Source organism: Elephantulus edwardii, unplaced genomic scaffold, assembly GCF_000299155.1.
Source record: "Elephantulus edwardii isolate Elephantulus edwardi_28Jun2011 unplaced genomic scaffold, EleEdw1.0 scaffold00051, whole genome shotgun sequence".
Taxonomy (NCBI): Eukaryota; Metazoa; Chordata; class Mammalia; order Macroscelidea; family Macroscelididae; genus Elephantulus; species Elephantulus edwardii.
Window position 1 is genome coordinate 7414556 of NW_006399801.1, and position 12210 is coordinate 7426765.

The following is a 12210-nucleotide window of genomic DNA, read 5'->3' on the forward strand; positions in this document are numbered from 1 at the left end:
ATGACAAAGAATCGATGCCTTTTGAGTTGTGATGTTGGAGAAGAGCACTGAACAGCCCATGGATGGCCAAGAGAACAAGCAGACATGTTTTGGAGAGGGTGCAGCCAGAGCGCTCTTTGGAGGCAAAAATGATGAGGCTTCGTCTCTTATACTTTGGGCATGTTGCTAGGAGGGGCTATTCCATTGGAGAAGGACATGATGCTGGGAAGGGTGAAGAGTTGGTGAAGGAGAGGAAGGCCCTTGACCAGGTGAATTGTCACAGTGACTGCTGCAATGTGCTCTAGTCTGGTCAGGAAGTGTGAAGATGGCACAGAATGGGACAGAGTTCAGATCTGTTGTTCATAGGGTTGCTGAGTCGTACTTCATTCGACAACACCTAACAACTACAGTTAAGCACTAAGGCAGCAAGGCTTACTCTCTTGCTATGTAATGTTGAGTCAGAACTGACTCTTACCTGACCCTCAAGTGGGTTTTAGGAGGCAGGAATATCGCTAGTGAGAAATTGCCCATCTTTCTCCCATGGAGCCTTTGGTGGATTTGAACCCTGTGTGTTGGGTTTGGCAGCACAACTCCTTACCACTAAACCACCTAGCTTCCTAGGGATCCTCTTACTGGAGGGAAACAAGTGTGAGTTCTTCTATAACCTGGGCTCTTTTCAACCAGATGCATTTGGAAAAGAAAAAAAAACAAACAAACCACAAAAAACAGTTCAATATATTGGAAAAAAACGGCAAACGGCCACATAGCAAAGAAAAAACAGTCCGATCTTAAATGCCTTCCTGCCATCAGGTCAATCAACTCATACCTGACCCTTTCTGAAGGTGCAAATTGCCTAAGAGGGGAGTGCCGGTCTTTCTCTGGAGGAGCCACTAAGGGATTCGCACTACTAGGGAGGAGAAACATTTAGGTTAGCAGCACATCTCCTATGGATTACCCACCAGAGCTTTCTACACCTTAAAGTAAAAGAAAATGACACATATCGTTGACAGGTGTCATTGAATCCAATTCTGACATACTGGGAGAAACTATTTACAACACGTATAATGCTTAAAAATTGCAGGAAACTAAGCCTAAAAGTCCAATTATTGGCAAAAGATATAAATTACTAATAATAAATTTCTCAATGTTTAATTATCTTGGAAAAATAAGACAAATTGACAATATGGTTATGGAGAAAAAGAATAGCTTCTGCTTAAAAAATATTGGTTCACAAATTAAAGAGATGTTAAATTTTTCCTACATTAAGAGAAAAACACATGGCTCAAGTATTATGTCTAACCCTAATATAAAAACAAAAGTAATAGCCTGAGTTGTACAGAAACTATCACATATTGTTAGAGAGAATGCAAAATGACACAACCTGTATAGCATGGAATTTGGCAATATCTTACAAAATCTATGTATTTACCCTATGACCTAGCAATTGCAGACCTAGAGTTTAACTAAAAGATAATTCTCATTAAGAGTGTATACACACACACACATATACACACACAAACACACACAGTTATTTAGTACAGCATTATTTGAAATGGTAAACACTTTTAAAATTACCTCAATGCCAACAGATAAAGCAATGGATTAAATATACTCTGGTGTGTCTACACCATGAAATAAAATTCCATACTAAACAAATCCAGTGCCTTTGAGTAGATTCTAATTCATGGTGACCCTCCATTGGGCTTCCAAGGCAATATGGGAAAAGATTTTCTGTCCTTTTCCTTTATAGAGACTGGTGGATTTGAACTGCTAACACTTTGGTGGTAGTTGTTGTATACTGGCCGGTTGGAATTGACCCATAGCTGACCTTCTAGTGGGTTTTCAGAGGTGATAAATAGTACAAGAAGAGATTGTTAATCTTTCACTTGCAGAACAGCTGATGGTTTCGAATCACATGCCTTCAGAATTGCCACCCTCACTATTTCTAACACACTAAAGCCCATTGTTACAGCCTTTATGCCAGTTCATCTTGTTATGGGTCTTCCTTGCCTACACTAACCCTCCACCTTTCCAAACATGATGTCCTTTTCCAAGGATTGGCCTGTCATAACAACATGCCCAGGGGAGCTCTGGTGGCCTAGTGGTAGGAAGCTGTGTAGCAATCATGATGGTACATGGTTCAAAGCCAAAAATGGGCAATCTTCTCCTGTTTGGTTAACTGCCTCTGAAAACCCACTGGGGGGGGTCAGCTATGCGTTGGTTCTGACTCAACGGTACAAAACAACATGGTCAAAGTATGTGAGATGGGATTTCGCTATCCTTGCCTCCAAGAAGCATCCTGTTTTCACTTCCTCTAAGGCAGACCTGTTTGTTCTTTTGCTAGTCTATGGCATGTTCTGTACTCTTCTTCTTCAACACCACAAAGTAAAGGTATTGATTCTTAACAGGTAATTTGAAGGATTGTGGCTTGTTTCAAAATCTTGAATCATCCAGCAAATATCAAAAGAAGACAGAGGGAATATACAGAGTCACTGTACCAAAAAGAACAGGCTGACACTCAAATATTTTAGCAAGTACCACAAGATCAAGAGCCAATGGAAATGAAGAAAGAAGGTCAAGCTGCTCTCAAGGCACTGGCAAAAAAATAAGGCCCCAGAAATTGATGAGATAACAATTGACATGTTTCAAATGACAGATGCAGCCCTGGATGTGCTCACCAATCTATGCAAAGAAATTTGAAGGACAGCCTGGCTGACTGACTAGAAGAGATTAATGTTTGTTCTCACTTCCATGAAAGATGACCAAACAGGATGTAGAAATTATTGAACAATATTATTATTATTCTGCTGAAGATCATTCAAAAAACAGCTAGAACAGTGCATAGACAAGAAACTGCCAACTTTTCAAGCTTGATTTAGAAGAGTCTGTGGCACCCACTGTTGTAGAGTGGGAATGACTTCAGGGTTACGGGGAACCCAAGAAAAAAGGGGATAAATAATGTATACTGCATTGAGACAGATGAGGGAGAGAACTGTTTAAAAGGAATATATGACTAAGTATTATTTACATGATAAGAGTCCAGAATAAGAGCTGCATAGTAAATTGGGGGTGGGAGAATTGTATAACAATGAAAGATTTTATTTATTTTTTTTTTAACTTTTCAAAGAGAAAATCTATGAGGGGAGGGGTGGGCAGGGAGGAAATGCAACGATGTATGAATGGAAATCCAAAGTCTCTGTAAACTTTCATTAAAAAAAAAAGAAAAGAAATGCTTGAATGAGTAATAGGAAAAGAAAAGAAGAGTTTATGGCACCAGGGATATCATTATTGATGTCAGATGGATCCTGGCTTAAAGCAAAGAATACTAAACAATGTTTCTTTGTGTTTTATTGACTATGTAAAGGCATGTGACTGTTTGGATCATAATAAATTATGGCAACATTGAGAAGAATGGAAATCCCAGAAAACTTAAGTGTATTGTGTGAAACCTACACCTAGAGCAAGAGGCTGTTGTGCGAACCAGAGCAAGGGAACACTATGTGCTTTAAAATTAGGAAAAGTGTTTGTCAGAGTTACATCCTTTCATCATACCTATTTTATCTGTATGCTGAGCAAATTATCTGAGATGTTGGACTCTATGAAGAAGAATGTGGTATCAGGTTTGGAGGAAGACTCATTAATAACCTTCATTTTGCAGATGATGCAACTTTGCTGAAAGTAAGGGGGACTTGACGCACTTGTTATTGTTGTTGTTGTTAAGTGCTGTCGAGTTGCAGGCGACTTATAGCGACCCTATGAAGGAGAGTTCTCAACGCTTGGGTGTCTTTCATCCTCTCTCCAGGTTCATAGGGTTTCCGGAGGCAAACTATTATGGAAGTGAATGCCACTCCTTCTTCCAAGCTTGTTTTAATTGGGGAGCTCCACCCCACTCTGTCCACATTCAATAGCCAACCATTAACGCATTTGACACATCAGTGTTACAGTTGAAGCACTTGGTATGAAGAGTAAATACGGCAGCCTTCAATAAGAATTGCTTCTCAACATCAAAAACCCAAAAATCCTCGCCAGAGGACCTATAGGTATCATGATAGATGGAAAAAAAGACTGAAACTGTCAATGACTTCATCTTATTTGGATCCACAATCAACACACTTGGTACCAGCAGACAGGAGATGGAGAGACATATTGCAGTGAGAAAGTCTATAGTCAGGGGCTTTCCAAATGATTGCAGATTACTGAAGTCAGTTTAAGAACTAAGATGTGCCTGATTCAGGCCATGGTATTTTCAGTCACTTGCTATACAAAGATAATGAAGCTTCATCTCATATGTTTTTGGCTTATTGCTAGGTTATTCCTTGGAAAGGTGGAAGGATGGTAAAGGAGAAGAGCTCAATCAGGTGGATTGACACAGTGACTGCAGCAGTGGGCTTGAATGTGTGAGATACTGTGAGGACAGCACAGGATAGGACAGGGTTCAGATCTGTTGTAGATAACTTTGCCTTCAAGGAGTACTTTGCATAAGACATCTCTCTTTTTTTCTCTTGGCAATCTATGGGATCTTCAACATTCTTCTCCAGCACCACAGTTCAAAAACACCAGTTCTTCTTCTGCCATCCTTATTCATTGTCCAGCTCTCAGACACATAGCAAGTGACTGAAAAGACCATGGCCTGAATTAAGCATTCCTTACTTCTCAAACTGTGTTAACTCTTTGCACAACCTTCTACAAGAAAAAGAAATGTTGAAAGATGATAGCACTAAAAATAGCTGCCTTTTGCAGCTGTTCTTGTTGCTGTTAGGCAACTAACAGTGAGTCGACTGGGACTCATAAAGACACTAGGAACAATGGCTCTGAACCTTGCCCTATCCTGTGCCGTTCCCATCATCCCTGCTTTGCTTGCTCTGTTTGCTCAACAGCGTCTTGTTCTCGGTTTAGGTTTTTCAGAAGCATAATTAAATGTTCAGGAATTCTCATTGTTCTCAACGTTAGTCATAATTTGTTATGATCCACACAGTCAAATGCCTTTCCATAGTCAATAAAACATAAGTAGATATTCTTCTAGTATTCCGGCCTGCTGGGTTGGAGCTGGAGCCACAGAGCAAGTATTGCAACTAGTAATAACTAGTAATAATAGATTCAGGCAGGAAGTAGTCAAGATACCAAAACTACTGGAGTAGTGGTGACACAAACAGCCAAGCACTTGAAACCATGCAGACAGGCCCTGCAATTCAGGTTTGGCAATCTGCTGCTGAAAGACCGCCACTTTGGAAACCCTGCATAGCAGCTTTACTCTGTATACTTGGCATGTTGAAACGGACTTGATAGTAACTAACACCACCACCATACACCCTTGTTGGGCAATAAGGTATTACAAAATCTCAAAGTGTTGTCTCAGATTATTAATGAAAAAGGTTAAAAAAGGAGCCTTTATAGTAGAGAACTATGAAGGAAAGCACTCATATTGAATGATAAGTTTACGTCATCAACAAAGGACAAATTAGAAGAGTGTGTGTGTGTGTGCATGCGTGCTTCTGTTATGGATTGGATTGTGTCTCCCCAAAATATGTGTTATGAAATCTAATCTCGATAATTTTGGTTGGGAACTCTGATGGCTTCCTGGTAAGGAGTTGTGCTGCCAACTCAAAGACAAGCAGTTCAAATGCACCAGCTGCTCCTCAAGAGAAAGATAGGGAATTGTCTCTCCAACCAGTTGAAGTCTCTGAAAACCTGCTGAAGGATTAGCTATGAGTTACTTCTGACATAATGGCAAAAGAAAGAAAAATAGGACAGCCTGACTAGAATTTGAAATGAGTACTTTTATAATTATGATTTTTAAGTTGAAATCTTACTAAGTTTAGGCACATCATTTAAACATTTCAGAGAATGTTAGTTTTGCTAAATTGATAAATTTAATACATAGACTTATAAGAACTTTTTATTCAAGCAATTGAAATACATAAGAAGGAAATTGAATTTTAAAAAGACTTAAGCTGATTACTGAACACCCACTGTAGGCCGAACCTTTTTCCTCCTCTCATTTCTGACTTTCTCAAGGATCTCTGTTTTGCATGAGCACAATTAAGTTCTCTGAGATTCTCTTTCTTGTTATGATTCACACTGTAAAATGCCTTTGCATAGTTAATAAATCATAGACATTCTTCTGATATTCTTTACTTTCAGCCAGGATCCATTTGACATCAGCAGTGATATCCCTGGTGCCATGACCTCTTCTAAATCCTGCTTGAACTTCTGGCGATTCCCTATCAATGTACTGTTCTAGCCATTTTTTAATGATCTTTAGCAGAATTTTGCTTGCATGTGATATTAATGATAGTGTGTGATAGTTTCCATAGTCTATGAATCACTTTTCTTGGGAATGGGAATAAATATGGACCTCTTTCAATCCATTAGCCAGACAACTGTCCTCCAAATTTCCTGCCATAGACTGGTGAGTGGATCCAGGGCTGCATCTGTTAATGGAAACAAGTCTATTGGCATCCCATAGATTTCTGGGGCCTTATTTTTTTGCCAATACATTCAATGCAGCTTCAACTTCCTCATTTATTACCACTGGCTCCTGTTCATATGGTACTTTATGAAACTTTTCAGTGTCAGTCACTTCTTTTTGTTTCAGTGACTCAGTATTCCCTCTATCTTCTTTTGCTGCTTTCTGGGTCATTCAGTACATTGCCCAAAACATTTTTCAGTATTACGACTCAAGGCTTAAATGTGTTTTTCTGTTTTCTTTATGGTTGATATCTTTGATATCATACCACAACTTATTTGGTCCTTGATTGTTGGTGTTCAGTGCTTCAAACCTATTGTGTTATTATTGGGTTGTTGTTTTTTAAATTTATACTGGTTTATTTAAAAAGTTCATATACATTACTTTTCACACCAGATATTTCCCATTTCCTTCACACCTCTCTTCCTCCACCCATCAAATTGTGTGGCACTATGATTAACATCCCCTTTACCTCTGCCCATCCTCCGCCCTCTGCTCTCCCCCTCTCCCCTGTGGATCATCATACTCATTCTTCAATAATGGTCTTATACAGTATTTGTTCTTATGGGACTGAGTTAGTTCACTTAGCATAATGCTCTCCAGTCCCTCCCAAGTTATGCAGAAATTTACAAAATCATTGCTCCTGCGTGCTGCATGGTATTCCATCATGTGAATGTACCATAATTTCTCAATCCATTTGGCTGTGGTGGGACATCTGGGCTGTTTCCATGTTCTTGTGATGGTGAATAATGCTGCTATGACCATTGGTGTATGAGTTTCTGTTTGCACGCCAGTTCTCATTCTTCTGGGGTATATTCCAAACAGTGGAATAGCTGGGTCATATGTGATTTCTATGTTCAGCTTTTTGAGGATGCACCAAACTGCTTTCTAGAGTGGCTGTACCATTTTACAATTCCATCAATAATATATAAGATTCCTATCTCACCACATCCTCTCCAACACTTGTTACTTGCTGTACTGTTACACTTTGCCACTGTTACTGGAGTGAGATGGTATCTCATTGTGGTTTTGATATGCATCTCTCTTATTGCCAGTAATTAGGAGCATTTCTTCATGTGTCTGTTTGCCATTTGAATATCTTCCTCTGTGAAAATTCTTTCCATGTCTTTTGCCCATTTTGTAATTGTGTTATCAGTCTTTTTCTTTTGGAGTCCCTGTAGGATTCTGTAAACTTTTTGACAAATTTTTTTCACCCAGTCAGTAGGTTTTTCTTTTAACTCTGTTGGAAAATGTTTTTGATGTGCACAGGGATTTAATCTTTAGAAGGTCCCATTCATCAATTTTATCCTCTCTAGATTATGCACTTCTGGTTGTGTTTGATGGTCTCTTTAAACCATAGGTCCCAGTTTGTCTCTGATGAACTTTACTTTTTTGAGCTTTACTCCCAGGTAAGATCTGGTTGATCTTGAGTTGACTTTTTTGTATGGTGTGAGATGTGGATCCTGTTTCAGCTTTCTGCAGGTAGCAGTCCAGTTTTGACAGTACCATTTGTTGAAGAGTTTGTCATTTCCTCATTTGATAGGTTTTATTTCCTTGTCGAATATCAGTTGATCATAGATAGGTGGGTCTATTTCTGGGTTCTCAACAAACCCATTCTTAAGATGATTTTGAAATTCACATGGAATAAATATCATATTTTGGTTCTTATGGATTTGTTTTAATTTTATTTTACCTCAATTTGAACTTGCACATGAGTATTGTTAGTCTGTTCCACAATCCACCCCTGGGATAGTTTTGACTGCTGATGTTGAGCTTCTCCAATGATTTCTTCCACTGGTGTAGTAAGTCTAATTCCTATCCAGCCCATCAGGTGAGGTTCATGTGTAAAGTCACCATTTGTATTTTTAAAAAGGTACTTGCAATGAATTATCATTGAAAATATAACATTCTAGCATTCTACTTTCAGCCTCATTTCTATCACCAAGCCCATATTTTACAGTTATTATTCCTTTTTTATTGTTTCCAAATTTTGTATGATGTTGTTGTTAGGTGCTGTCCAGGCGAGCACAACTCATAGCAACCCTATGAACAACAGATCTGAATCCTGTTCTATCCTGTGCCATCCTCACACTTCCTGACACACAAGAGCCCATTGCAGCAGTCACCATATCAATCCACCTGGTTGTGGGTCTTTCTCTCCCTCATGGACCCTCCACCGTTCTCAATACCATGTCCTTCTCCAAGGAATAGCTCCTCCTAACAACATGTCCAAAGTATGTGAGGTAAAGTCTCATCATTCTTACCTCCAAAGAGCACTCCAGCTGCATCATCTTTAAGACATATCTGTTTGTTCTCTTGGCCATCCATGGGATGTTTAGTGCTCTTCTCCAACACCACAGCTCGAAGGGCGTCATTTTTTCCCCCTGTCATCCTTATTCATTGTCCAGGTTTCAGATGCATAGCTAGTAATTGGAAAGACTATGGCCTGAATCAGATGCACCTTACTCCTCGGACTGACATCACTACTCCTCAATAATTTGGAAAGGTCACTAACTATAGATTTTCCCAGTGCAATGTGTTTCCTTATTTCCCGACTGCTCATACCAAGGCTGTTAATCATGGATCCAAGCAAGATGAAGCTGTTGACAGCCTCAATCTCCTCTGAGCCTTTGAGCTGTGGTGTTGGAGAAGAGTATTGAACATCCAAAAGAACAAAAAAATATGTCTTGGAAAGGGTGCAGCCAAAGTGCTCTTTGAAGGCAAAGATGATAAAGCTTAGTGTCACATACTTTGGCATGTTGATAGGAGGGGCTATTCCTTGGAGAGGGACATGATGTTCGGAAAGTCAGAGGGTCGGTGAAGAAGAGGAAAACCCTCAACCAGGTGGATTGACACAGTGACTTCTGCAATGACTCTAGTGTGCCAGAAATTGTGAAGATGACACAGGATAGAATAGGGTTCAGATCTGTTGTTCATAGGGTCACTATGGGTCATACTCTACTTGATGGCACCTAACAGTAAAATCTCTTGTGAAGGTGAACAGCTATCTCTGGAAAATCTTATCTATGAATGTACAAGTGTAATTATGCAGTTGTTAGGACTAAAGAGTTGGGGAAGATACCAGTCCTTGTGTAGTCTCAGATGAATCTCTAAATGTAGTCTCAAGAGAGAATATCCTTCTTTTTAAGAAATATTATCTGAAGTATTTAGGGGTGGATTCTACAACTTAATCTGGTATGATTCAGAGAAGAGTCCTTGTTTCACCTTGTACCACTGAGTGAACATACTAGAATTTGCTTGATTACCTAGTGCTGAGATGCAAATGGTTCCTTGTGCAGCAAATACATGAGAGATGGGTGGTTTGAACCAGCATGGAGGTACTTCAGAAGGAAGGTCAGGTAATCTGCTTCCATAAAGCCACAGCCTTTAAAACTCTGTAGTCACTGCTCTCCTCTGAAGGCATAGGGTCACCATGAGTTGGAATCCATTTGACAACAACTGATGGTGGTGGAGGATGTTCCCTATTGTTGACATTTTAAAAAAAGAAATTCGTGTAAAAGTCACTATTAAAAACAGCAAGGATGGAAGTAAGATCCAAAGATAGAGGAATAAAGGAGAGAGTGAGGAGATAGTGTTTAATCAATGTTATAAAACAAAATATGGTTGAATGGAATGGCCAATCTGCTTGGTAACCTTTTACTCAAATTATAATAAAAAGCTTGAAAGCAAAACATAACAGTAAAGAGATCTGATGATACTGAGGTTAAAGCATTCTACTGCTTTAATCAAAAGGCCAGTGGTTTGAAGTCTCCATTTTTTTTTTTTCTGAGTTGGGAAGATGTGATTGTCTCCACCTGTAGACATACAGCCTTCCAAACCCCAGGAGGCAACTCTCTCTCCTCCAGAGTCACTTAGAATCAGAATTATACTTGATGGCGGTGGAGCTAAAAAAAAAAAAAAAAAAAAGAAAAATATTCTTATTTTTTTTTAGAAAAATATTCTTATTAAAAACATTCTTGCCATTAACTTCTTCAGAAACAGAATTTCTTTTGCATGCTATTTTTATGATAAATGTCCAGAATCTTGAATACTAAATCTGAGATTGTAAATGGCTTTATGGACTTTAAAAAGCGAGCCCTGGTTCACAAAGCCAGGAGTGACTGATTGAAATATAAAGTTGTGTGTAATTTTCAAGAAGCTACTATACAAAGAACTCTCCTATTACTAGGAAGACTCCCCATGCCAACTTTACAAAAGACTTCTTAGTAACACTTCTGCTCTAGAATCGGTGGGCCTAATCCAAGGCACCATGACCTAAATTAAAGCATTGGACAATGTAATTACTTGGCTTATGGCATGTAGAGGATTTTCCTGATCAGGAACCACAGTGTGAAACTTTGTGTCAGTGGACCTCCTAATTTTGAGAAAGCAGTTGGCTTAAGTATGAGTTGAACATGAATAAAAGCCACTGTAAGCACGAGTATAAATACTGTGGAAAATATTTTGGCACTCTATTGTTAGATGAAACATTTACTCGACCTATGACAGACCTCTCCAGTTACATAATCAGAAACACTTATGATCGTGGACTCCAGAAGAGCAGTAAGTGGATGTTAAAAGCAAACTGTCAGAGCAAACTGAAAATCAACAAATGTCTGTCAGCAGACGAATGGCCAAGCTGTGGTAGAGTTATATGACTGAATATTACCTAGCAGTGAAAAGGAATAAAGAGCAGCTATGGAATTGGCTCAACACCAACGGATTTGGGTTTGTTTTTTTAAAATATGCAGATATGTGAGTGAACCGTGAAAACATTACTGGATGGGGGGAGAAGCAAGCTCAGAAGTCTACTTATTGAATAATACATTAGAAAGCTAAAAACCAAAGCGGTGTAGCATTTAACAGTTTCTGTAGATTTCAGTCCATCTCCTCGGGACCTTTTATGTGTCAGGGTAGGACTCATACAGTACTGCGTTGTATATATTTTATACTTCATTTTTAATTTAAAAATAAAAGTAATGACTAATATAGATCAGGCACTTAACTCCCTGCCAAGCCCTTACAACATTTTCCTCATTTAATCTTCCTAGAAAATCATGCTATTGAAGACAGTAGGATGCCAGGGACTTTGAAATGAGGTGGACCTGGTTGGAGTCCTGGCCTCCTCATTTTCAAACTGGGTGGTTGTGGACAAGTTTACTACTACTTTAAGCTTCAGTTCTTTAATTTTAAAAATAGCAACAATAACAGCACCTATTCCTAGGGTTGTTGGGAAGGTTAAATTCAAATCTATCTCAATTTTCTTGAGAAATATATAGAAAAAGTACCGTGTGTAAGAACCAGGAGGAACTATTAAAAAATGTTTACAATGATTATTCTTTTTTTTTCACAACGATTATTCTTAAGAGGAAAGAAATTTGTGAGTTGGTATCTGGAGAATACCTTCTCCTCCCCCACCCAGTTTTAGTGCACTTGTAACATAATGATAATTTGAAAATGAGCCCTTGGGTATTGCAAATGGTTTGCATCTTGCATTCTAGCCAAGAGGTTAGTGGTTCTTCTACTGGGAAGTGCCATGTAAGAACGGCCTGCGATTTGCATGTGAAAAGACCAGCTTTTGAAAATCCTCCACATGACTGTTCTACTCTGATGTATAGAGCTTTCTATGAGTTGGACTGACTGCACAACTGGTTTATTAAAAGGTAGTAATTTAAGGGAGCTCTGGTGGCCTAGTGGCAAGAAGCTGCACTGCAATCCCAGAGGTATGCAGTTCAAATCCACCAGATGCTCTGCTGGAGAAGGAG